Source organism: Rhynchophorus ferrugineus, unplaced genomic scaffold (genome assembly GCF_030347505.1).
Source record: "Rhynchophorus ferrugineus isolate W39M unplaced genomic scaffold, kcgeb_rfMv2 rfM1, whole genome shotgun sequence".
Taxonomy (NCBI): domain Eukaryota; kingdom Metazoa; phylum Arthropoda; class Insecta; order Coleoptera; family Curculionidae; genus Rhynchophorus; species Rhynchophorus ferrugineus.
The window spans coordinates 52,180,687-52,207,878 of record NW_027472580.1 but is presented as its reverse complement, the minus strand read 5'-3'; the positions used below and the strand labels follow the sequence as shown (position 1 = coordinate 52,207,878).

The 27,192-nt window shown below is 31.2% G+C and overlaps 1 protein-coding gene across 6 annotated transcripts in view; it reads right to left on the bottom strand.

The window, feature by feature from the left end:
• LOC143189115 (neo-calmodulin) overlaps window positions 1-27,192 on the bottom strand; it is a 278,660-nt gene that overhangs the window by 18,723 nt on the left and 232,745 nt on the right. Inside the window, exon 1 of one of the 6 annotated variants that reach the window (XM_076393796.1) lies at window positions 1,471-1,583. The exons of 4 other annotated variants lie outside the window; for them this stretch is intronic. The gene's annotated coding sequence lies outside the window, so the exon portion shown is untranslated. Of the gene's footprint in view, window positions 1-1,338; window positions 1,584-27,192 lie in introns of those variants that run through there. One more of the 6 variants, XM_076393798.1, reaches the window with a different exon arrangement.

Below are 27,192 nucleotides of genomic sequence, written 5' to 3'. Positions count from 1 at the left end.
TAAATATCGTTATTATATGGACAGTAGCTATTTTGTACTTTTATCATATATATTTGATTTAGTGTGCCTTTGTAAAACATGTATTGTGGGTTTAAAAGTACGAATGGAGTTAAAACATGTAATAGTTTGTTATAATTACATTGAAAAAACAATTATATTTAAATAAAAATGTTTTTTTTGCAAATGCAGTTATTTCAATATTGTTGATCTTGATATGCTGTAGTAAAACCTGGAATATGTAAGAAAATAAATTATTTCATAAATAAACCAGAGGTATTCAGTAAAAAGTAAGTGCTCTTGGCTACCGTTGACACGAAAAATAAAAATCTATCAATTTAAATTTATAGGTTCATCAACCAAAATTTGAAATTATGATGAGGATTAATTTTCGAATAAATCGAATAATAATAGCAAGGTAAATGTTCTCATTTACTAATAAGACTTCAACTATTAAGAACTTGATTTATTCTGTTTGAAATATAGATGCAGCTCAATATGCACATGCGCCAAATCCGGAGATATTTGTTAAGTAATGTATCCTGGTTGTCAGATGGATATATTTAATTTTTGAATAATTATTTCTTAATATATAGATGGAAAATGATCTATTTTTTGAATCGAGTAATAAAATATATGAAAAGTTCAGCTAATAAGAGGTTGAATCCTATAAATCTATTAACTGATTGTATAAAATGTAAATATTTTGGATCGTTTCAAGTAGAAAAATTAAACCTGTGTAGATTGTTTAAATATGACATTAATAAAAAAGAAAGCAAGTTTAAAATAAATGTAAAACATATAAATAAGTTGGACAAAACAAACATTATTTTTGAAAAACATTATTTACTTTTTATTAGTTTATATGTTATATGCCATTTATTACGTTTTTATTATAGTTTGTTATTAGGTGCCTAAAAAGTTATTGCACCTCAAAAATCATTACAAATAATAATATTTATACGTTTTAAAAATATAGAAATGTGCATCAGATATCGTAAATTTTATATTAAGTTACGTTAGATATAAAGTTGAGCTTACTTTGTTGCCAGATGGATATATTTAATTTTTGAATAATTATTTCTTCGCATTTTCCATATATTTTTTTCTGTAAAGAGAAAATTAACTACTAAATCAATTTTCATTGCAATTACTTTTTTTTTGGCACAAGTTCTCAACATAAATAGATACACTTAACTAGAACGTTGATTGATTGAAAGTGTGGTTAGGTAACTTTTCATGTACATAATTAGGCATTTGTTGATAGATAACCAAAGTTGTACCACTAAAATGTTGTTTATGTAAGTTTTTTTTATGTGTAAAATTAAAATAATTTCATACCGGCCGAGAAAATCTTAATTTCTCCAATATATGTAATATATTGTGTTTATTACGAAAGTTTTCATTTAGAATCACGTTTAGTCACATTTTCCACATACCACGGCCACGAAATGTCTAAAATAAGCATTTTACCCTAGTTTAAAAGTGATAAATTCGGATGATTTTTAACAGAGAGTCGATGGCTGCCGAAAAGTCGCGTTTTTCGCTGAGCACTAACGGTTCTGTTGTGTTTATTTTAGTTGCTGTTTATTTATTTAATGTTGGCACTGGTGACAATCCAAACGTTCGGATTGGTTTGGAGTAGGACGATGTTATTTCCGAAGCTAAATTTTTCCAAGTTTCCGACATACCGTAATAGTTTATTGCTGTGATGTTGGCTCTATGCTGTTGTATCCTACTAGTTTTTGTCTTTAGAATTGTTTAATTCGTTAAAGTTCTAAATTAGTGTAAATAATTTAATGGGTATATTATAATATTTTTAAATAAGTCGAGCTATCAGTGGCAGATCTATGTTCGTCAACTTAATACAATACTACTTTATCTAACTGGCCTTATATAACCTTATAACTTCTAGGTAAAGTAACATTGTTATAATATATTACTAAATGTATCTAGCTAATGGCTAGTTACCCGAAGCCAGCTTGAGCTTTACTATTTCCGAAATAAGGAATAAGTTCATATACAGGGCACGGACAAAATAATGTCAACATCTGACATAGATATAATATTTTTTTATTAATAAGGTGCTGAGCCACCATTTTCTTTTAAGACAGCTGGAATTTTTGCGGAATAGATTCGTAGTATCTGAACAGTTTCCAATGGAATGTTGTCCCTTTCTTGAACTAAAAAATCCCCCAATTGCGTCAGTGTTGTTGCAGATGGAAATCTAATCCTCATTCACTGCTCTAAAACTCCCGGTCAATTATAATGGGATCTGGAGATTGTGTTGGCTAGAGATGATGATTGATGATATTCTGATACTTGTCAAACCTATAGGAACTTTATCGTTAAGTTTGTTGATCTATTCATTTGCAGTAATAAAGAATGAGAGGATCAGCTGGATAACAGGATATGACTGACCAAATTATAACGCAACATCCTTTACAATTTACTGTAAGTGTGTATCTCTATTCATAAACCTGGCGGTTTGTATGAAATAGTGTAAAAGATGATTCATAGCATATTTTCCCAATCTTTCTCAGTTTAGCGATGTCTAACCTTATAAAAGGTCTCGCAATGGCAGCCCGTCTATGAATGTTAGTTTTGTGGAGCTCCCGCCATACTGCTTTTGTTGAAACAGTATTACTCAAGTGAGAAATTCTGCCGTCACTTTTTCCGAGGTAGTATTGTGTTATTTGGAAACAATCTTTTTTAACGGTCGTCCATCACTGTCGGTTAATTCTGGATTTCGTCTACTATTCCTCTTCGCTGATGAGGTTTTTGCCATATTTTGAGTATTCTGTCTTTATCATGGATATTACTGCTCGTGAAAAGTTAAACAAATCAGCTGTTTTCATCACAGAGGCTTCCGCTAACCGTGCACCAAGGATTTGCTCTCTTTTGAAGTTTGAGAGATCACAAATATCACTGATCTCTTAACTTTCGCAGAACAAAACCTATACACTGAAATATAACTTAAAAGACTTAAAATATGTAAACTGTAACATGTAACAAGATGTACTATAATACACGGTGTGTATATTATTTTGTCTCTCTCTTTTGTCTTTCCTAAATTAAAATTCTATTTAGACTTCTTCAACTAAAGTGAAGAGTTACATTTATACTCTATTATTATAACTAATTGTAATATTATAACTCTATACAAGTTCTTGTGGTTTGTTCTGTGCTTTGTGTTATCCAATAGCTTCTACATTGCTGTAATTTTATAACCTTGTTTTCTATTTTAAAGGGTAATCTTTAATTACTTCGTAAATTCTTTTAATTTCGAATAGTCATGGTGTTGTTATTCATTGTTAACGTAGCAATAGGAATTGCTAATTAATCGACGAACTTATTTTGTAAACTATTTATATACAACATACACATAATAACGAACTATTATATATTTATTAGATATGAAATAAAAAGGAAAATCGTTGTTAGTTTTAAGATATCACATATACATTTACTATTGTGTCTTTGGTGAATTTATTCAATAGTGGGCTGAAGAGTGAAAAATCTAGACGGGTTTTCTGCGAAGAACTATAATTCTAATGTGACATATTGGACCCTAGATACAATAGGCTGTGTTTATTGAATTTTTCATTCTATTTCTTTGGACTTATTATATTATTAGACATCGAAATTGAATACCTATCATTGCATTTAATTTTTTTCCTTTATTTACAGATCTGATCTGATCAGCTGATCATCAGCCATGTCACATGTTGGTTAACAATCTAATGAAAAAATCATCGCCATTCATAAAGCACAAAAACATTTCAATCACATCGAATTTAATCTGAAATACAGGGCACTTAAGTACAGGGCAAGATATATATCGTTTACCGCATTTCAGTGCAATTTTTGTGTTATTATTTAGTTACTCTGGTTAAGATTTAGGTCTACCGCCATGATCCTTTATTAAAGCAAGAGACTAAATTGTGGTGTGAACACTCTTTGGCTTCCAGGCGAGCTCGTGTTCAGAAATAGACCAAGAAAATGTTGGCGTCGGCTCTTCTAGAATATTCTCTAAACTAGCAAGACTATTCTCTAAAACAAAGTTACGTTACGCAAAAATTCGTAAAATAGGGCCCTATTTAGGGGACAAAAACTAATTTTCAATTAAACTGACCCACTTTCTACGTTATGAATTGTTTTAAATTCCAGCTTCTCTATTTTTAGCCCCTTCTGATTGCTGCCTCTTCTCACACGTTTAAAAAAACTTTTAATGAAGGCAAATTTTGTTAAGTGAAGAGACATCAAGAAGGTCTTGATGGACGGATATTAGATTGGACTCAATGCATTACAAGAACCTACATATATAGAAAATATGGCATTTTGCTATAAATATCACTAATTTTGAAACTTAGATGTAATAAGACGTTGAATGGCAAATATATGGAAAAAGAGGTGGATCAACTAATGATATTTTAATTCTTCCTTTATACAAAAAAAAACCTTTACGTTAATGTGAATGTGAAAACATCAGAAATGTAAGATAAATCCTCTAGAGCTTCTTGATATTATAGTAGGGCCATCTTAGCTACGCTTATTAAATTATTTAAATGATATTGAAAGGCATCTATTTGAAATATTTCACAGAAAATCATTCTAGGTTTGGTACTAATTATAATATTTTTTCATATTTCTGATTATAAATTTTGATATTTAATATGAACGGTCGCGTATTTGGCCTCGAATGTCTTCAGGAATGTTTGGAAAATTATGTTAACATTTAATTTATTCAAATGATATAATTTCGCACTATACCAAAACTGAGTTCGCCCCATTATGCATGTATATCTTCTAATTTGTATACTAATGCGTGTTTTTAGATAAGCCTGATTACTGTAAGATATTTTGTTCACATAACATAAATATGTCAAATATCAGCCGTTTTGCTGAATGGACCCAATTACGTAATTTTAAGAAGGATAATTTATTCGTTTGTTGTCTTATATTTTTAACCGACTTCGAAAAAGGAGGAGGTTCTGTGTTCGGTTGTATATTTTTTTAATGTATGTTCGCCGAATTCTCCGTTAATTATGCACCGATTTTCAAAATTCTTTTTTTTGTTCAAAGTCAGCAACTCAAAGTGATCAGTAGATAGTATTAAAATAATATTGCAAATAGATAAGTAGATTTAGGTAGGTATTAAGCAAAATTGTGTGTATATAGTAAAATATACGTGTAGTAGATAAGTTAAATAAAGTTCTTGTTTATTTTTATTTAGTTATTACAAAAATTATTATGTACATATTTTATTTTAAAACGTTTTTTTTGTGTTAAAAATCCAAGTTTGATTATTTTTTAATTTTTAGTGAGTTCCTTATTTATTTTTTGAAGTCGGTTCAATTTTTTTGTTAAAAATATTTTTAAATTGTTAAACAAAATCTAATTGAATTTAATTAAACTATAAACTGACACAGGATAATGACGTCATGAGCTAATTGGTAAAACATGTTAATATTAGGTTAATTTTTCTTGAAAATTTCATTTTTGAACAGAGTCATGGTTACACAGACTTACTTTTTAATGATTATATAATTAGTCATTGGCAAATGGTTTACATAGTTAAAATTTAATAAACAATTATATACAATTTTTTCATTTGCTAATATTCGCACATAATAATTGATAAAATAATTATACTGATATATATTTTTGTTCATATTTTAAAACAAATAGTAGTAAATATTGTCTACAAATTTCATTAAGAAGCTTACTTGTTTAATCCTCTATATGGATTTATAGATATTATATTATATTTATAGTTTTATTATATAAATTTTAATTTAATAAGTAGAATGAAAGAAAGGAAAGTAAATTCTTCCTTTTGTGAAAATAAATATTTTCAAATGAAACGACGAAGAATTCGATTGAAGACAGACAATCTACAACTTATATCTGCTGGTGAATTAACATATTGGCAATTAGTTCCTGAAAAAATCGATACAAAATGTTATTGGGCTGAGTCATTGTTCAATTTATCATCAGATCTTATACCGGTTATAGTAACAGTTTCTTCAAACGTCCAGAGATATAGTCATTATTTAGATAAATGCTAAATAGAGTAATTTATTCAAATTTGCTATTCAAACTGATATGGATATTGAAGAAGTAGCAATATTTGTTTATTATTACATAATATCTCAGTGATATTAAATACTTGCTGTCCTAAATTACTAAAAAAAATGAAATAGTTTCGAATTAAAGTCTCTTAGGTCCCACAAAATTGTTCATATTAACATTAACTTCTTCACTGGCACTGTGCTCACTAACACCTTTGCACCTAACACTTCGTTATGACAATCCTCATTTTCAATATATATGAAAAATATGCAGTACTGAAAACGTACAGAAAATACTAGGATGATGAAATAATTCTGAAACCCGAAAAAAAGATTGTAGTGTTATGATAATGTAGCACAAGGGTTGCATGTTTACGTTACTGAAGTAATGTTTCAGTAACTAAAATCATACATTACAGATATACAGTTTATAATAAAATAAGTTGATGGAAAGATTGACCTACACTCAACATATTCAGGTTTTTCATAGAACAGTGCACTTGGTCTAGCAGTGTATTTCTTGCATACAGCTGGTTTACCAACCAGAATTTTTTTTAGAGGGGCAACCTACGCTCAGGACACACGACTCTGTCGACGTTAACATCGTCTCGATGATACAATAGTAGCAACAACAGAACGCCAAACACTTTGGCTAGTACAACTCTGACTGAAAACTGACCAACTATTTATTTGCAAACCAATACTGATAAGACCCATTTTTTAATGTTAAAATGTGAAACATATGCTACCATATGGCTTGATTAAAGGGAAGAGATTTATGTTCAGGCTGTCAGAGATAAAATAGTAAAATTATAAAATTGTATTATAATTTCTGCATTTTTATTGCTTTACGACGATATTTTCTGGCAAATTATTGGTTTATGTTTGATCACATTTTATTGCCCCTACCTTGTCTCTAGCTTATTTGGGACAGGGAAGAAACGGAAAAATTGATGGATATATACAGTATGTTTTCAGAGTAGGCGTGACACACATGTCACCCTAAATGAGGCGAATCAAGATATTCGCACCCATTCTCGTCATATTTAATTCTAGTTTACAATCCACGCAAAGTGTTATTATTCAAGTAAGATCCGTATAATCGAAGATAGTTCGGGTATTTCAATGTAACTGTAAGAATAAATATAATATACGTAGTTACTTTTATTTCAAGTAAAATAGTGGATACACAAGGAATTAATTGATATCAGTTTCGTGAACTAGTGATATCCTTCAGGCTGACTTATTAATTTACCCGACTAAACCAGTGTTTGACTATTATTTTATGAATTACACAAAGTAATTCAACTTGGTTTGTCAAGATCAATCAAGGTTCTTCGAGCTGGATACGCGGGTTATTATTTATTAACACTATTGAACCAACGTTCCGAATATTATTTTATGAACTGCACCAAGCAGCTTTTTTAATTCCCATTGTAACGTCTAACTTAAGTTTATACAATTCAATTTGCTAATCGATCCAAAGAAAACGCCCTGTTTTTGTGAATACATATTTATGTATTGCAGCAGATATTTATTTATATTTATATATACTATTAAATAACTTATTGGGGTGCATTCTATTTACGAGGACACAATTTATATGTTTAGACGCAAATGTCAAATCTATCATATTTTATTGCAGCTCTGTGGGTTTAAAATATAGCCGATTTAATCTCCAACGGTTCAATTTTAAACATTAATTTAATATATTCAAATCTCTAAAGAATTGAAAGCGAGATAAAATGAAAACCAAATACATTTAAACAGTTTCGTTAACCAGCAAAACAAACAGACTATTTATTAATAAATAATTCATATAGAATAATCAAATATTAACATATAATTGAAATGGTTTTTGTTCAAGTAAGGGAGCGGTTTCAGGGAGTGAAATACAAATTAAAGCATGTAAATAAAAATAGTTCAAATCCACATATAAAGCAGTAAGTAATTTTTAAATATTGAAGTAATAACATAATTTTCTGGGGACAAAACTAGCACTAACGTGGAAGAATTAGGAGCTTTAAGAAAATCCGCTTATTCTCACTCATAAGCTCATGAAAAAAATATGTTAAATATTTTATTTCATTTTATTTCTGATAAAATATACATTACTGAAACTATCCATAAGAGTGTTATATAATTTAGAAAATATTTTTTTCAATTTTAATAGCAAATCTACTAAACTGAAAACCTTATATTTATAACCCAACTATAAAATTTTGATTGACATGTTTTTTTTACATAATTCCGATATAAACACCTCTGGATTGACCGGCATTTTTTCGTCCTAAAATAGACCCATTTCTTTATTGAAATAAAACTATCTGCGTAATATATTAACGATGGGCTAGTATTAGCTTTATTTCCTTTCGATTCTTAGATACACCCTGTTTATTTTTAAACAGGATTTAATATTATTTGAATGTGGTTGAGAAGTTTTTTTAATTAAAGCCATTAATTTTTTGTTTAGCTTATTGTACCTTGTACACATTTGTTACTAGTCTGTTATCAAGATAATGTTATAAAAAAATACTGATTGGTTTGTCTTTCAAGGGTTATATAGAGTATATTGTTTAAAATACGAAGTATGAATATAAACAACTGTTAAACAATATCGTCTAACTTTTTTTAAATATATTTTAGACCGGAGATCATCCCAGAAAAGACCTGGTTTTACCCAGCCTGGTTACTGCCCTCTCTGGGATCATTTTCCTTATCGGATTTTGCACCCTTGCCTAAAGAAAATTACAAACATAATGACTATGCTCAGCAGGATTCTAACCTGTGACTATCTCAACAACAAGACGACCGTCCTATCCATAGTTTTTGTGGTTTTGTAGGTTATTAGGTTTTGTGGTGTGTTGCGACTGGCGATGAATAAACTGGATCTTTTACGACAATTTCAAACGCAAAAAACCATAAGTCAATCGAGGTGAGCTAGCCACATTCACATCAACACGAAATATTAATGGCCACAATAAGTAACATATGCAAATTCATCAGTTTGCATCAAAACACTGCTGCAGCTGGAATGGGAGCTTCTGCTGCATCTAGCGTACCACCTCGTATAGCGCCTTCTAGTTAATCATTGTTCATATCGAAGTAGGCTTGGCTGACACATGGTTTCCAAATACTTGTTCATATCGAAGAAATACAATGTGTCTGACTGATGGATCGTTACCAAATCAACATGGTTGTTTCGACGCAGTATTGCCATTAAGATGGGCATTAAGATGGGAAAATTTGCAGAAAGTGATGTAAAATATTTTGATTAACATATATTGTATCAATCATTCTCATTAAATAGCTTTTAAAGATATAAAATACTATAAATGGCCTAGCAATTAAAAACAATTTTAATCCAAAAAGCTTTTTTGGAGAAAATATTAAGTTATTTTTTAATATAACTTCACTCAAGAGAAATATAATCATTTCTTCGTTCTCCAACTTTTCTATAACTGATTTATTTAATGTTGATGCTTTGCATTTTTGGCCTATGACCTTTGAAGATACGTATTTATTTCGAAAGCCACTAAAATTGTTTGGTGATCAAATAATTATTTTATTAAAAAATTAATTTCATATTTTTTTAAATCCTTATTTAGATTGATTGAAAATTTTGTTTAGATTATTGATTTCAGAGTATATCATAAAAATGTAAGTACTGCTTAGTTAGGTTTCGTATTAGTTCGAACACCCAAGCGGATAATGTTTGGTTAACATAGTAAATGAGGTAGGATTTGACATGTAACGACCATTTTCTATTTAACACCGGATCTAACCGCAACAATTTCCCGCGGTGGTTTAATTCATTTTGAGTAGGTTATGATTGACCATACCATAATTAAAAAGTATAGAACAGAAACCCTTAGGTAAATTGTATCAGCAAATTGTAAAAAATAAACTTCATCTATTCATTAGGGAGAATGTCACTTTTCAATAAGTTGCTGTTGGTGCCATAGGACTTGTCCACAAAATCTCGTTACTGCTAACGGCCAATCTCAACCATTTTGGCCTCAAATAGTGTCAGTACTTGGATAAATAGAAAGTATTTTTGGAGCTCTTTGCATCTTTCATTCAAAAGGTCGCTTTCAAACCATATTTTTCTTAATATTTTTGTAATCATTGTAACTAGAATTGTTCTTTATGTCTAGAGATCAAGAAATATTTGCGACAGGAAGGTTTTCGGTTAAAATACATTGATATCGCTGTTATTTTTTGGTTTGAATACTGACATTAAAGCTAAATGAATTAAGCTGATAAATGAGTCAGCTAAATGCTTTTAAATTATGAAATGGCAGAATATTAATGCATGTATCTTAAACTTTGCTTTGCTCTTCATATACTTTAAATAAATATATTTATTAATAAAAAATAATGTATGAATATTTATATCATCTTGTACTTGATACAAGAAATATTTCAATTAGTTTTTTTTCTTATATATGATATATGTCCCAGTATAAGTATTTATTTAATACTCAATGTTATTGCGGATCAGTCTTCTCATGATTCTAGTATCTAAACTTTCAAATGAAGCTCATACTTTATAAGAAACTAAATTTTTACATATTTTATTTAATTGTTACGGAATATAACATATATGGTATTATGAACGGAATGTAATATCGTTCAAATATACCTTGTAGTTTCTCAGTATTGTATGGATATATGGATTGTATGGACTTTGTATGGTCCAATTTTTAATGAATGTTGCACTATGTTAAATGCAAGGAAGTCGATTGATTATATCTTATTGGAATAGATCTGCAATTTCAGAGAATTCCAGAAGAAACGATTAACGAGCTCAAATTATACAATCTTGGCAGAAATCATGTCACCTCTAAGAGAAATATTAATATTCTGAAATTATTTGTATAGAATATCATCGCCTAAAGAGCCAAAAAAACTCGACTAATGCACTAAATTAATTACTGAGTTCATTAATTTAGATATGGTCTCATGAACTGAATACAGAGGACTCAAAATAACACTCTTAGAATTTTTTTCATTATTTTTTTTACATTTTTTTATATATTTTAAAGTCTACTTTTACCAACTATGGGTTTATCTGGACTGGACCTACGGTTTAACGTGGGCTCCGAACCACGGTCCTCAGCATTAAAGCCTACCGACTGGCGAGTAACCAACTTTAGAAATCATCCCAGAAGTCATCCGATCTTACCCAGCCTGGTTACTGGCGTGACTGCGATCATTTTCCTTGTCCGATTTTACACTCTTGCCTAGAACATTCACAAATTTTTAAACAATCACAAACATAAATTTACGACCATGCCCCAGCAGAATTCGAACCCGCGGTTATCGCAACAGTAAGATGACTGTCCCATCGCCTTTACCACTGCGCAAACCAAGCCGGCATTTTCATTAATTTATTGAATATACTTGAAAAATTGAATTATTTTTGAAAATTACTATAATCAGTGAGCGTGTGTTGCAATTTTCGTTGTAAATATAGGTGACTATAATATAATATTATTGCATAGTTACATTTTCATATATGGATGTAGCAAATGTTTACAAAAACAGCAGTTATAGCCCTGGAAGGCTTCATGGACAATAACATTAACATGTTTCGATTACAATATTTTTGGTCAGTTGGAGATGTTATGATTTTTTTTCCAATCATTTCCCACATGACCTTAATAAGCAGAATCGATGCGTAGTTGAGGAATGTAACTGTAGTAATAATTTTAAAAATAATACTAGAACTTTTATAGAATTGAAGTGAATGAGTATTTCAGATACATCAACCATGATGTGGTAGAGTAATAAAAACCTTCATGGCAAACATACTGAAATCATTTATGATGACAATTTGAAGATACAGATGCTAATGTATTTGACAGGGCAACCAAAATATATTATTTACATAGTTGAACAAAATTTAACAAACACAAACACAGAACCAAACTCTAGATTTTTTTTAATTTAAATATTTTCATTAGTTTATTGAATATACTTGAAAAATTTAAATTATTTTTGGAAATTACTATAATCTGTCAGCGTGTGTTGCAATTTTTATTGTAAATATATTATAGTAAAGGTGACTAGCTGATTTTAAATGAAATAGAAACACACCTTTCATCTCCGTGATGATCTCATCACTTTTTGAAATTTGTTGGCCGGGGTATATATAACAGTTTATTTTGTCTCATTCGTTTTTATTCGTATAATTTTTTTATTCTTAATAGATTTGTTAAATATAAGTTGGCTTCGTTTCAAAAGATTTTAAATCATTGGCATGAACGGCTATGCGTTCTTTAAATTATTGATATGTCTTTAACATACATTTTAATAATAAATATAGAAAACATTATAGCCTTGTATAGATATTTTATTTAATTATCATGTACTTATTAAGCACTTGTATTATTTGTTACTCCATTTTTATAAACAACTTGTTCATAAATAATTAAATAACATAAATATATACATCTTTAAATCTATTCTCCAATTAGGAGGGTTTCGCACAAAATAATACTCGGAGGCTTAAATCTACAGAAGCTATCCGATCATACACATCCTCCAAACTGACGTGATTAGGATATTTTGTTGTTGTGGAATGTTACAGTTTTGTCTATAGACAATTACAAACATATATTAAAATTACCCATGCCCTAGAGGGATTTAAGCTCGCAACTATCGCTTGGTAGGAATAATTGTTCTGTCATTTTCACTACTGCGTTACTATGCTGTAATTTAAATTAAAAAAGTTATTTAGTACCTAATATATATTCCATTGTTTTTTGGAATGCTATAAAAAAGGAGTTATAATAAAATTGAAACGTGATAAGCAAGATTGGCCATTTTTAAGCCAAAATAATTTTTATATACATTATTTGATTGAAAATAATTGTAAAAACCTTTAAAAGGATGACTTTATTTTAACTTAATTTTGAAAATTCTGCATTTCTTATTTGGTCATAAATTATTTTACATATATATATATATATATATATATATATATATATATATATATATATGTATAAATATATATATTACATAAAATTAAATTAAAGAAAGTATAGGATTCTAGTAAATTCCATAACAAAGTTAATTTTGTGAAAAAAATGTTTTAGAAATGCTTAAGAATAAGTATTAACTGTAATTAATTTAAAACTACGTTTCTATTATTCCTAAGTCTGCAAACTTATTTTAAGGTATTTCAATTATTTGTATTATTTTAATTCCGTCTTTATTTTTAATTTCTATTAACTAAGCCACTAGTAGTTAATTTCTTTAAAGAATTTAAATATCTCAGCATTATGGCGTGCTTAAGGATACATTGCTCCACAAATATCTTCGGATTTGGCCCATGCACCTATTGAGCCGTTTAATCTTAAAACAGAGAATAATCTGAGTTTGGCGCATGCGTAAATACAGTTTTATTTACTTTTTTATCTTATCGCGCTTATTAGATTTAATGTCGTATATATATATATATATATATATATATATATATATGTGTGTGTATTCTCTCGTGGGCTTTTACCCTATATAGTAAAATCAATAATTATATTATAAATAGTTATAATTAACGCTAAAACAAAAATCGCTAGTTAATATAGATTTCGAAAACAACATAATAATATAATGGTTTCGAAAAAGTTTTTCGGTTTTTCTCATATTTTTAAACATAAATAAATGATACATACATGTATCGTTTAAAGCAAGTAAACTTCAATATATACCTATTTTAAGGTCAGTATTATATCGTGGAGATAGTTTTGGAGATAGTGAATCATCAAAACTTTCCATCCAAAATATCCTTAATTTTTGCCGAGATAATAAAGATGTATATGGCTTAACCTTGGCAATTACGTTAGACAACGCTTATCCTATTTATAAAATTTTCAATTTTCTCTTCTTTAATCACATTATTTTTCAACAGTAGAGGGTCAAACTAATGGGTTTAACCAGTTTGAAGCAGCTCATGATGAACGATTCCTTTCCATTCTAAAATTAATGATATTTAACACGACCTTCCTTGTTGGCGATGTGAAATTTGGAATTCTTTTCTTTTTTCCAGGTTTCGACCACGATTTGTTTATACTAGATATTTTGAAACCTATTTCGTAGTATTATTACGGAATGCAATATCTGGGTCCATTTCCAAAGATTGGTTGACAAGAGGTAGGTTCATCTTTAACGGCGAAATCTTGGGAACGAAAACGAATAAACTAATTCTGACATTCCGTTCGCTGTAGTGATCGTCATCATAAACACAATATATAATTTTTGATAAACTTACGTACATATTTCCGTTTTTGGAAATGTGACTTTAAACCCATGTATTAAGAAAAAGCTGATATTGTAAAGAATATTGTAATCTAATTTTATGTGTATGATAATGTAATTAGTGAAGTTGATTAGGTCTAATATAAACTGTACAGATCTAGCTACCTTGCTGAAAAACTACTGAGGAAAAGATGTGTTTTATTATTTATAATACTTGATGCTCGAAAGTTTGTGACAAGGAATCCAAGGTATAAGCAAAGGTGGCCCTTTAACCTTGAAACAGGATATGGAGGAAGGTATAAAGATCTTTTCTAATTAACAATCGGCATTCTGCTGTAAATTGCCAGGTATAACATTAATAGGGTAGAAATTGATTAAATTAAAGAGCTATTGTTACCGGAAGTTCCCTTTATTTCCATTAATCTAGAGTATTGAGTAAATATTGCTTTTTGAGGATATATTTGATAACTTTGCTCCAAGAAATTGAAAGCATTATTAATGTATAGTTACATTTTCATATATGGATGAAGCAAATATTTGCAAAAATAGCAGTTATGTCAATGGAAGGTTTCGTGGACAATAACATTTGATAGCAAATGTTTCGATGACAATATTTTTAGTCAGTTGGAGATGTTTTATAGAATTGATTGAGTGAATATTCCAGACACGTTAATCATAATGTGGTAGAAAATCGGAGAACATTAAGTAATTATACTATCAGTATAACACTTTCAATGTTTCCACGGCAAACTTACTGAAATATTGTTTGCTGACAATTCGAAGATACAGATGCAAATGTATTTGACAGGGCAACTAAAATATTCATTTTACATAGTTGAATAAAATTATTAGAGACTCATATACATAATAAACAAGAAAACGCGGCCCAACTTACTTAACATTATTTACTTAGTGATCTACACCAACATAAAAGAAGTTTAAATTATATATATTTGATGATGCAGCTCTGTGCTGTATCAAATTACCTTATAATTGCGTAAAGAAAATGCACAAATGGTAATTTTGAAGTTTATTTTAATAATAGCCCAACAATATTATAAGAACATGTAACTACAATATTCCATCAAGCACTTTTAAAAATCTATGTTTAGACCAATTTTAATACATCAAGTTTTCCTATGAATTCTTCAACTAGGTATATGCTTAGATGACACTTCAGTGACATTTCGTTAGTAGATTTGGTTTGATCTGTACGTAAGTATTGTTTGAAATGCTTGAAATAACTGTTTGGAATAACATGCATACCAGGCTAGAAAAATTTGATAAAAAAAAATATTGTTCAATCAATATATCACTTACACTTAATTTTGTAATACCTCATCGAACCATTTGATTTAAAAGAAACCCGATATTTGATATTGGCCTTTCGTAATCTAACCTTGATGAGATTTAATTGACACTTGTTGAAGGTTTGAATTTAATTAGTATTTTTCTTTGTATTTTGAGAAAATTTTCGCTAATAGTGAATGTTCAGTAAGTTCAGTTAGAAGCCCATTTTCTTCTGTGTAGATCGATGATCCTAGATGGCGTTCGAATCTTGTACAAACATATAGTGTCTCCATGCATACTTATACGACTAAACGAGTCACATATTGAATTAAAGACTGAGTATAATTTTGTATATTATTTGGTAACTGAAAAAAGGACAGAATTATTAGGGACTCGTATACACAGCAAACAAACAAATGAACTGGATTAACTTCAAACAGTATTGTTTACCTCGATGTTACATTAATTACACTTAATTAATTAAAAGTACTTAAAATAGTAATAATTATTTTAGAATGACATTATTATAATCTATACTGGCTGGTTCCCGCATTTTTCTGTCTTGCAACGAAAATACTCAACTTGTTTTCGGCTTTTAGCGATATACATTATCAATATGCGATATAATATCTTACTGTAATACATAATAATGTATAAATAAGACTTGTCCCCATACACGCCGTCCAGTGCGGCCAAAACAGCTACGCCAAATGTCAACTTTTCTTTCAAATCGTTTTTTTTTTTAGAAATAATTTTTGTCATGTAGTGTATTAACTATATAGAAAATGGGACATTAAAGACTAAGAATAAATATCGAATTTAGAAGAATTAGAAATGCGATTGAATCAATATTAAATTAAAAATAGAAATGTTCAACATTGGCCGATGAAATCGAAATAATTATCATAACTAGACGATTTTATTAAATAGTTTGCAGAGTTGTGCAACGATACAGTTTTCAAAGCATATAAGTTTATATAACAATAAAGTAGGTTGCAAATTATTTTCATAGTAAATTAATTCAAATTATTTTCTTCTTAGATAATAAATTATTCTACTTGGCCGTCCGCATTTTTAATCTGAACGATTTAAAATCTTATTATCTTCTAACTAATCTTTTTAATAGCCATCAATAAATTCTTCCACGTGATAGTGGGTGGATTGCATAAAATATCTGCTAATATTTAACAATATTTTTGTCTCATACATTGAATAACCACGCTTATATGATAATTTTATATATCTGACCTGTTGCAAATATGTCAATGTCTCTTGATTTATAACACGATCTACATTTTTCACTCATAATAGAAAAAAGAACGAAGTAAATTATGTCATAGAATTGCCGACAGCTTAAACACATCTCCATCGTTATTTATTAGTTTTATACGATACACAACGTTCGAAAGTGAAAATGAAATTGATATTTAAATCATCTCATCAGGTATGCGGTAAGATACCGTATTTAATTTTTTTAATAATAATATGGAAATTTATTCAGACATTGATCGTTAACATAAATGCTTCAGCTCTCCTTTTCATAGGTCATGTTGGAGGAGAGACAGAAATGTTTCAAATTAGGTGATTAAGACGGTTGTTTGTTTGTTATAATTTAATATATTTGTGTGTTTTTTTTCATAAATATTTTGAAGCATTATATATATTAAATATCAAAAGTGACTAATTTAAAAGTTATCTTAAGGTGAATTAAAATTGTGTTACGGATTTTAAGTAGATAAATAGTTTTAAACAAAAATGTTTTTTTTTTGTTCATGAGCACTGTTAATAATTATAATATAATTTTGTAAATATTTTTAAAGATATTTTCTTTTCTTTTGTTTCTCAATTTCAATAAATTTGCTATATAACAAGTCAATTGAAAAGTCCCCGGCCTACTATAGTAAAACACATATTCTTGGCAAAATTAGGTTTTTTTATTCAACATAATCCTCTTCAAGGGTAATACACTGATTATAGCAACCCTCCTACTTTTCGATACCATTTTTCTAGTAGGATTTGTCCTTTGCTTCAAAATTGGCGTCAGTTTAGGCGACCACCTCTTCATTCGACGAAAATTTCTTCCCAGCGAGCATTCTTTTGAGATCTGAGAACAGGAAATAGTGGCTGGGGGCTAGATCTGGAGAATACAGTAGATGAACGGATTTTTACCATCGTTCTCACTGACTTGTGACACGGTGCATTGTCTTGGTAAAGCAACACTTTATTTTTCTTCAAATACAGCCTTTTTCGCCAATTTCGTCCTTCAAACGGTCCAATAACGCTATGTAATAGTGAATGTTGATGGTCCTTCCTTTTCCAAGGTAGTCAATGAAAATTATTTCATGTGCATCCCAAAATACAGACGCCATAACCTTGCCACTCGACTGTTGCGTTTTCCCCACGGAGCGGATTCATCGTGTGCAGTCTACTTGGATGACTCTCGATTGGACTCGGAGTGAAATGATGGAGCCATGCTTCATCCATTGTCACATGTCGACGCAAAACTCGGGTTTATTACGCTTGATCATCTTCAAACGCGGCTTCGAATCATTAAATCAAAATTATCCGAATCATTAAATCCCGAAAAACTAGTCGTTGTTTTTAGTCAAAAGTGAGCTCGCGCGGCACCCACATTACACATAGCTTTCTCATACCCAAATATTCGTGAATGATATGTTGTACACGTTCAGTTGATATCTTTAGAGTGTCTGCTTTTTTTGATTCGATTTCAATTTACAGTCATTCAAAATCATTTTGTGGATTTTTTAAATGTTTTCGTTGGTAACAACCTCTTTTGGGCGCCCGAACTGCTTTGGAACTGCGTTCACCGTTTTCGGTGCTCATTTCACGACGTCTAAACTTAGCATACCAGTCCTTGGTGGTTGATTTTCCTGGGACAGTATCCGGAAACTCGGCATCAAGTCAAGTTTTTGCTTCAAATGTATTTTTTCCCTTCAAAAAGCAATATTTTATCAACACGCGAAATTCCTTTTTATTAATTTTTCTCACAATAACAAAAGTTGCTTCACTCAAAATTCTAAAATTCACAAACTAATGACCCGACAGCTGTCAAATTTATACACGCATCTTTTGACGGTCAGGGCTAACTAAAACATATGGATTTAATTCTAGTAGCTCCATCTATGTGTCAGGCCGGGGACTTTTCAATTTATCTGTTATGTTATGTAAATAAAGTACTGGTTTTTGTACGTTTCTCGATTGTTTTTGACGTGAGTGTTGTTCATTATCATTAATTATTATCATATAATTTCATCATCATTATTAATAATACATATTTTCTTTAAAGCTGTATATATCTTATATATAAAAATGAATCGCAAAATGTGTTGGTAAGCGCATAACTCAACAACGCCTGGACCAATTTGGCCAAATCTTTTTTTAAAATGTTCGTTGAAGTTCAAGGATGGTTTTTACGGCGAGAAAAATTAGAATTATTGCTGGAAAAACCCTAAAAATAGCCCTTTTCTTTTTCCCATACAAATGATTTGTAACTAAAACGTAGTCAATTTGAGCTTTATTGCTATGGTATAAAGTTCATATTAAATTACAAGCACTCACTGTTGTCTAAGCAATGTAGGTGTGTTCCTAACGTCAAAGATCATATCTATCAAAACAATGTGCGTGTGTGCGTTGGAGCACAGAATACATAGTCGGAGGAGTTTAATGTCGCGTTCCGAAACTCGCGTTTCTTTTGTATTAGTTTCGGCACGCGAGATAAAATGCATCAGTTTCCACGTCATTACATCAGTCAAACAAAAATCGCGTTACCAACAGTGTTTTATTATTTTTAATATCCAAATTTTAAATAAATAAAACAATTCGTACGGCTTAAAAGGATTTGAGTTCAAGTCATATCAAATTAAAAAAAAAAAAGTTGTCTGTTACAGATGACTTTTGACAGATGACAGATGAATTGTCAACTGATACACGAAACAAATTCGTATATCGTGTTTTGTGCAGAGTGTTTAGTTAGTTAGTGTTTGTTTAGTTCGTGATTAGTGAAAAAATAATTTATATTTGATATGCCTCCTATAAGACGAAGCAATTTAGGTAGAAGAACCAGAAATGCTATAAACCAAGCTAATTACCGATCTAATCGTACTGCACAAGAACGTGACGACGGAAATGAACGTGAAAGAATTCGGATATCACAAACGCGTGAAGCGCGAGCGCGACATTCAACTAATAATCGCGCAAGTTTGAATCGAGCTGCTTTCAGTTACGATGTGTCAATTGACTACAGTAACTACCAATGTGTTGTTATTGGTTCTATGAACTTGGTTTGCTCACACTGTAAGGCATTAAAATACAAAAACGAAGCCAATGGATTGTGTTGCGCAAATGGTAAAGTGAAATTGATACCATTGGATCCACCACCAGAACCATTGTACTCATTGGTTTCAGGAATAGGAACAGATTCTATACACTTTTTGACACATATCCAACAATATAACGATTGCTTTCAAATGACTTCATTTGGGGCAACAAATGTAGTTCGGGAAAATTTTATGCCAACTTTCAAGGTATGTATTATAGCAGTTACTCATAATTATTTTAGCGAACAAAATTTTCTGTCACCAAAGTTAAGATGTGTTACTAATCTTCAATTTCTTAATCATTACGAAATATATCACTTAGTCATCATATTATATGGTGATTCAGTTTCAGTGACACTTTTATTATATTTTATATTTGATAGATATTAGTTAAAACTAAATATATACTTTTTAAGATCAAATATTATTTAAGTTTGATCACTGACAATCCATTAATTTATACCACACCATAATATTTTTTTTATTTACAGATACAAAGGCAAATATATCACAGAGCAGGTTCACTGTTACCAGTGTCAGATAGCGACAACAAATTCCTGCAAATTTATTTTATGGGCAATTCACCACAAGAAATTGATCTGCGTTGTGCACATAACAATTTAGTAAAGAGGTCTATTGTAGAACAATTACAAACTTTATTTCAACAACACAATCAATTGATTATATTGTTTAAAACTGCCCTGGATCTGATGCCATCCGATAATCACAAAATTGTAATCAGAGCTGATAAAACACCTGCAGGTCAACATACAAGACGTTTTAATGCACCAACTATTGATGAAGTTGCTATCGTTGTAGTTGGAGAAAACTTGGAATCCCGTGATATTGTTTTACATCGTCGGAATGATCAATTACAACGTATAAAGAAAACACACCGCTCATATGATGCACTGCAATATCCCATTATATTTTGGCAAGGTGAAGATAGCTACGATTTCTCAATAAAAATGATAAATCCCATTACAGGTAACTAAAATATTAGTTTAACTATGGCGATAATGTCTCAGTCACTATATTATGTATTTTAATTTTATATTTGAATGTTATTAAAACAAAATCTATTTACAGGTTCTGAAACCAACAAAAAATTCAGTTCAATGAACTATTATTCATACCGCCTAATGATTCGGGAAAATGAAGATAATCACATATTGAAATGTCGGCGATTATATCACAAATATGTTGTTGACATGTATGTTAAAATTGAAACGGAGAGATTAACATTCATCAGGTTGAATCAAACCAAACTCCGATCTGAAGAGTATATTCACCTTCGAGATGCGATTAATACTGATGGAAATGCACAGAATGTCGGTCGGATGACTATTCTTCCAGCAACATACATCGGAAGCCCTCGGCATATGCACGAATATGCTCAAGATGCCATGTCGTATGTTCGTCATTATGGTACAGCAGATTTGTTCATCACATTTACATGCAATCCGCAATAGATAGAAATTAAGCAGGATTTATTCCCTGGGCAATCACCCATTGATCGTCATGATATTACAGCCAGAGTCTTTAGACAAAAGTTGAAATCTTTAATGAATTTCATCGTAAAACATAATGTGTTTGGTGAGACACGCTGCTGGATGTATTCTGTGGAGTGGCAGAAACGAGGATTGCCACATGCACACATTTTGATTTGGTTGGTTGAAAAGATAAGGCCAAATGAAGTTGATGCAGTGATATCAGCTGAAATCCCTAATGTACAAGTAGATCCTGGATTGCATGAGGTAGTTATCAAAAACATGATACATGGTCCCTGTGGAACTCTGAATCAAAATTCACCGTGTATGATGGATGGTAAATGTTCAAAACGATATCCACGGACATTAATATCGGAAACAATTACTGGTAATGACGGTTATCCATTGTATCGTCGCAGATCGACAGCAGACAATGGAAAATCAACAATTGTCAAATTAAATCAACAAGATATTGAAATAGATAATCGTTGGATTGTTCCATATTCACCCATTTTATCAAAGACATTCAAAGCACACATCAACGTTGAATCTTGCCATTCAGTGAAATCGATTATTACATTTGCAAATATGTAACCAAAGGGAGTGATATGGCTGTGATTGGAATTGGTGCAGAGAATTCTAATGATAAAGTTACCCAATACCAAATGGGCCGCTATGTCAGTAGTAATGAAGCAGTTTGGCGAATATTTTCTTTTCCTATTCATGAGAGACACCCTTCTGTTGTTCACTTAGCTGTACATTTAGAAAATGGACAAGGAGTGTATTTTACAGCACAGAACGCAGTACAAAGAGCTGCTCAGCCACCATCTACTACATTAACCAGTTTTTTTGAGACATGCCAAAACGATGATTTCGCACAAACATTGCTATATTCTGAAATGCCAAAATATTATACCTGGAATCAATCCTCAAGGAGATTTATACGACGGAAACAAGGAAAACCAGTTCCAGGATATACAGATGTATATTCCACCGATGCGATTGGCCGGATTTATTCAGTACATCCAAGCAATGATGAATGTTTTTATTTACGACTGCTATTAGTCAATGTACGTGGCCCAACATCATTCCAACAGTTACGAACTGTTGATGGTGAATTGTGTGGATCCTACAGAGAAGCCAAGTCAACGTTTGCAATTGCTTGAAAATGACGCTCATTGGGATCAAACTCTCAATGATGCTGTAATATCATCACACGCTCATCAAATACGAACATTGTTTTCTATAATCATATCTACATGCTTCCCATCAAACCCAATTGATTTGTGGATCAAGTACAAAGATAATATGTGTGATGATATTTTATATCAAATACGGAATAGAATGGGAAATCCAAATATATAAATCAGTGAAGAAATTTACAATGAAGCATTGATTTCAATTGAGAACATGTGATTGATAATGTCAAACAAACTATTAATTCAATTAGGCCTGACCGCGCCCAATCGTCCAATGCATGACGCTTTTAACCAAGAGTTGCATCGAGAAAGACTGTATGATCTCAACGCTTTGAAAGAATTAATTCAAACAAATCTTCCACTGTTAAATGAACAACAGAAGTATGTATTTGAAACTCTTATGAAAGTAACAAATGATGAAACTGGAGGGATTTATTTCTTAGATGCACCTGGTGGTACAGGAAAAACTTTTTTTATTTCATTAATATTAGCAACAATTCGCTCACAAAATAAAATTGCACTTGCACTCGCTTCGTCGGGAATCGCAGCAACTTTGCTTGAAGGTGGTCGAACAGCCCATTCAGCACTAAAATTGCCATTAAATATGCAAAGCAATGAAACTCCAACCTGCAACGTTTCGAAGAACTCTGCAATGGCAAAGGTTTTGCAGCAATGTAAATTGATTGTTTGGGATGAATGCACGATGGCACATAAAAAATCTTTGGAGGCTTTAGACAGAACCTTAAAAGATCTACGTAGCAATAATAACCGATTTGGTGGTGCAATGATTTTATTAGCAGGAGATTTTCGTCAAACATTGCCAGTGATTCCACGATCAACGCCAGCTGATGAACTCAATGCATGTCTAAAGTCCTCCAATTTGTGGAAACATGTCAAAGTACTTCATTTAAGCAAGAATATGCGTGTCGAGTTGCAAAATGACCAATCTGGAAACATATTCTCTAAACAACTCATTGACATTGGTAATGGCAAATTTCCTATAGACATGTTGACTGGCTGCATTAACTTTCCTCAAAGTTTTTGTCAGTTAACTCGATCAAAAGATGAACTTATTCAGAAGGTGTCTCCAGATGTTTCTCAAAATTACAGAAACCATGATTGGTTGAGCGAACGAGCTATACTGGCTGCAAAAAACATAGATGTAAATGAATTAAATTTCAAAATTCAAGAACAAATTACAGGCGAATTGAGGATATATAAATCAGTTGATTCGGCTACTAATCAAGATGATGTAGTCAACTATCCACCGGAATTTTTAAACTCGCTGGATTTGCCAGGATTGCCACCTCACAATCTTCAATTAAAGGTTGGATCGGTGGTTATAATGTTGCGAAATATCAACCAACCGCGTCTTTGAAGGTTAGCGATAAAAAAATTACTAAACAATATGATAGAAGCAACTATACTCAAAGGAAAGTATAAAGGAGAAGATGTTCTCATACCGCGCATCCCAATGATTCCGACTGATGTGCCATTTGAGTTTAAACGACTACAGTTTCCAGTGCGGCTTGCTTTTGCTATGACTATAAACAAGTCCCAGGGGCAATCATTAAGTGTTTGTGGTATTAATCTAGAAAACCCATGTTTCTCACATGGTCAATTGTATGTTGCCTGTTCCCGTGTTGGAAAACCATCAGATTTGTTTATCTATGCGCCAGGTAATCAAACAAAAAACATCGTATACCACAAAGCACTACAATGATAATAATAATAATAATTATGATTCACATGATTAACAATAAAGCGATTACTTACTTTTCAATCCTTATATATATTTTATTTAATTATTTTTTATTCACAACGCCCTATCACCAGGGTGATGGTTCTGTTCAGGAGAATTTTTTAAAATACGTAGGCACAAAAACTGCCACATTACAAATCTTTTTATTACACCTACACAAATAAAACCTGGCGCAATCGATATGATTATTCCGAGAAGATTATAAGGCTGTGGTCCTTTCAATTCATTCAGTAAATTTAAATCGAACAATTATTGGGAAAACATTATTAAGAAAAGAAGGTATGTGGCGTTGGATCTCTAATTGTTCTTAGAATATGATACGTTCTTTAAGATCCCTTTGCCCTTGAAGGGTGGAGCAAAGTAACTTAGTTATTTTGACGTGGAGAATGCAAATGAATCGAGGCTTTAAAAAGCTCTAGCCTGTGGATACGTGGAATTTGGATGTAATGAAGTTGAGAAAACTAATTCTAGTTTATTGAAATTTAGATCGGTCTGAAATATCTTGGTTACTCAATGCTTGGAAATTTCGCTAGATACATAAAACACGGACAAAGACTGATCAAGGAAATCATAAATCCTTCCGAATGTCTATGGTATTTGAAATTCCATTTCGTTGTACGATATTTTAGATCTTTTAATTTTAGGTCGTTTAAGTGTTTTTTTTTAAAGGTTTGAACGATGATGTGAAGGAACTAGGCAGGATTTCTTTCCAATTGTAGAGTTTGTCATCTTTGCGAATATTTAGCAATTATCAGGGATGGCAACATAGTTGATGTTTCTTCGGTAATAAGATGTGACATCTTAACATGCCTTAGATATTTTAGTACTTCGTAAGAGTTCATTTCTAAAGACGCGACCGTTAGTGCCCCTACATTCTTCGTGTTCGGTTTATTTTACTGTGTTTTGTCCCACCCAAGGTTTTCATCAAATGGTGAGTTTGTTCACGGAGTATTCCAGATTTCTATTTTTAATTATCACGTATTATTTGCTAAGGCTTCATTTACTATGTTCCCTTTATTATTTTATATTTATTAGTCTTCATTTATTAAATTCAATTTTCCATTTAGTATTCTCTATTTATAATTCTCTATTCATTATACTACATTATGCTGTACTTTTTTTTATCCATTTATCGTTATCTATTTTATTCTACTCTATTTTATTATTTCTTCGAATCGTCATATATTCCCCATAATTCTTAAAATATGGTAAATCAATGAACATAGTTTTGTGGTTGCAACTGTAAATATAAATTATAACTATTTTATGAGCCAAAAACTAACGCCAAAGTAGGCAGAATTATTTATGTGTAGTTATGATCTATGGATTGCTCGAACTCATCAAAAGTGGTTTAAGCTGGCTGCTGGTGGCAGCGTATCTAGCGCGTGACCTTTGGCTTTCCCTCTTGTACGCGTTGCACGTCCATCATGTCTGGAGCTGGAGAAGTGAATGTACAATAGCAACAATACTGTTGATTTATTTATTTATTTATCTGAAAATTTAACGAGACTTACTAACCTTAGTGGCAGGATCTTGTGCGTCTGCTTCCCTTGATCTTATTGCACGTCCATTATTGTTAGTGCACATGTCATACTTCATCCTAGAATAGTTTATCATTGCTTCAGTTACCGTTATTGTCTGTTTTATAATGACTGTCCGTCAATGTTATTCATTAGTATGGACTAAGATTATTCTTAGCCATCATAGTTATTCCATCATTGTTATTGCCTACTATTGTCATCGTCTTTTGCTGATGTTATGAATACCACACGTCATGTGCTAGTACAAGCCAGCGGTGGATATGTTAAATAAAATAGAAATGTATTTTTTTATTCTCCTAGGATTCAACATTTTGCCCAATAGGGTAGTAGGCCAGCTTGTATATAGATGACTTATGGGGCACTAGACTAAACAAGACACCAGCAGAATATCTGGATATATTGGATGTAATTCAGTATATTTGTTATCCTATTTTACCTTTTGTTACACTGTTATAGCTTTCATGCGGAGGTGTGTTTGTGTGTTTTTTTTATTTTAAGCTTTCGTTTAGATTAAAATAAGAACAATTCGAGACTATTGTTAGAGCCTCAGTTGACCCAACCTGTCACCACTTCTTATTATTGTAATAAAATACCTATATATTTCATAACAATTTAATTATAGTAGTTAAAATAATTTGATTCGGCATAATACCCAAGTCTCATTCAAATTAACGTTTTGAAAATTGCATTCAAATGTGTTTTTATAATATAACAAGCAAATGCGGAACTCATTGTGCCTTTACCCCCCTCTACTGTAAATTGGAACTCTGTACATTAAAACAAAATGTTTAAAACAAACCCAAAAAGAAGTTCAAATCCTTTCTTATATTTAAATAATTGAACAAAAGTTGCCGAGAAAAATTCACTTTTCCGCATGTTTCGACCGGAATAACGAGGCACATTTTACATGTACGAGTTTTACGAAGTGACAATGTATCCACAAACCACCGTTTGGTACGGATTATGGGCAGGCGGTGCCATTGGTCTTTTATTTTAAATAACATTTTTGGGGTTATCTATCTGTTATATAATAGTGGTAACCTGTTTCTTTTGGATTAAATGAAAGGGTGTGGACGCCACGTGGTTCTAGTAGATCACCGCCAAGTGTCGCACAGAACATGTTATGGTCGACATGTTGCATGAACGGATTGTGATTATATCTGGGGAGGTGACGTGAATGAACTGATAAGGTCGCCTGAGATGAAATTTTACTTCTGAGATTTTTTGAAGCCGAATTTTT